The sequence below is a fragment of the Otolemur garnettii genome, unplaced genomic scaffold (assembly GCF_000181295.1).
Source record: "Otolemur garnettii isolate 467f Iridium unplaced genomic scaffold, OtoGar3 scaffold00105, whole genome shotgun sequence".
Classification (NCBI taxonomy): domain Eukaryota; kingdom Metazoa; phylum Chordata; class Mammalia; order Primates; family Galagidae; genus Otolemur; species Otolemur garnettii.
In genome coordinates this window covers 5,796,865-5,798,946 of record NW_003852500.1, presented here as the reverse complement: position 1 = coordinate 5,798,946, position 2,082 = coordinate 5,796,865, and the positions used below count along the sequence as shown (strand labels likewise).

The window sequence follows — 2,082 nt, the reverse complement described above, 5'->3', positions numbered from 1 at the left end:
TTAGCATATATCTTCTCACAGAGCTGCTTGGATGAAGTGGAAATGAAGGGCTCTGGAGACTCATACTCAGCCTCTTCCTGCTCCTCAGTGACACACAATGTTCACTTTGAAAACTGTGAGCCTATGAAGAGCCTTGTAAATACCAGCCTTTGAATGGGTCCTAGGGGGGTGAATTGAAAAGTGTAGCCTGTGGGCATTTTGAAGGGCTGTGCTCCTCTAAATTTCAGCTCCTCTTGGCCCTGCTAATTTGGCAAAAACATACTCCATACAATAGCTTCAGGTATAAGAATCTATTGTTGAGAAAGACTCTCTTAGTTCAGAGAACTTGCCCATGCTCTAGAACATTTAGCTTTTGTACTTCATGCGAGACTTTCAGATAAAATGGCTACATTTACATACAAACATAACTTCTTTCCAAATTTCTATTGAGATAACCAAGAACAGACTACAGAAACAGGAATGCTAGAAATTGGAGAAACGTGACATTGACAAATCAGAAACTTGGATATTCAAAATATTCTTCCAGAAAAGGATGGGAGATGACCAAATAGAAGAGGGCCTGACCCAACCCCTGGTAGAGCCCCATGATCTTGCCTTATTCTAGAGATCCAGGAATTAGAGGCAAGGTAGCTGGTGGAGGGCATATTTGGATTGCACCATCCCTCTGGGAAGGCACTGGAACCTTGGTCACTGCAAAGGTGGGGCATAAGCTTGCACTTATTTGTGTCCAATAATAAGGATGACTTCACTAAGCAAAGAATGGGGATGCTGCCCCAGCTGTGGTTGTTGTAACAAATATGATTAAAAGAAATGGCTCTGGCTTGGGGCAGTGGCTTATACCTGTAATCCTAGCATTCTGAGAGGTCAAGATGGGAGGATTTCTTGAGATCAGGGATTTGAGATCAGCCTGAGCAAAAGCAAGACCCCATTTCTACTAAAAATGGAAAACATTAGCTGAGTGGAGAGGTGCACATCTGTAGTCCCAGCTACTCAGGAGTCTGAGGCAAAAGGATTGCCTCAGCCCAGGAATTTGAGGCTGCAGCAACTGTGATGATGCCACTGCACTCTACCCAGGGCAAAAGAGCGAGACCCTATCTCAAAAAAAAAAAAAAAAAAAAAGTAGCAATGGCCCTGATCAAGGTCAGAAGAAATGTGTAGGATCTTTTCTAAGACCCCTCAAGAGCTGAGTGATCAAAGTTACTAAAGTTACTTGATCATCTTTAAACCTCAATTTCATCATCAGTTTCATTCATCAGTGAAGGTTACTCTAGAATCTACTCCATAGAGTTGTGAAAATTAAATAAAATAATTTACGTTACAGACTCAACACAGGGAAATTACTTAGTAGGCAAATACTTCTTATCAAACATAGCAGTGGTTTCCAATGCTGAGTGAGCAGGATGATCCATTTATATTTAACTATTTAAAATGGAGAGAGATTTAGGTATATATCCAGAAGACCAAAAATCAAATTACAACAAAGATATTTATATCAGAATGTTTATTGCAGCCCAGTTCATAATTGCTAGGTCATGGAAGAAGCCCAAGTGCCCATTGACCCATGAATGGATCAATAAATTGTGGTATATGTACATCATGAAATATTACGCAGCCCTAAAGAAAGATGGAGACTTTACTTACTTCATGTTTATATGGATGGAATTGGAAAATGTTCTTCTTAGCAAAGTATCTCAAGAATGGAATAAAAAGTATTCAATGTACACAGCCCTATTTTGAAACTAATTCATAGCTTTTATAGGAATGCCATAACCTAATTGTAGCCTTAGAATTTGGGAAGGGGGATGGGAGAGGGAAGGTGAGCGAGGTGGATGGGGGAGGGAGGGTGATGGATGGGGTCACCTCTATGGTTTATCTTACAAGGGTACAAGTGAATATTTCTAAAAGTAGAGTATGAATGTCTTAACTCAATAACTAAGAAAATGACATGAAGGATATGTTAACCAGTTTGATGAGAGTATTTCAAAATGTATATGAAAACAGCACACTGTACCCTATGATTGCATTAATATACACAGTTACGCTATAAGAAATTATAAAGGAGGTTCAGCCCCTGTGGCTCAA

General features: G+C 39.8%; 1 pseudogene; it reads left to right on the top strand.

Moving 5' to 3' along the window:
- Window positions 1–532: 532 nt before the first annotated feature.
- LOC111727423 overlaps window positions 533–2,082 on the top strand; it is a 4,557-nt pseudogene continuing 3,007 nt past the window's right edge.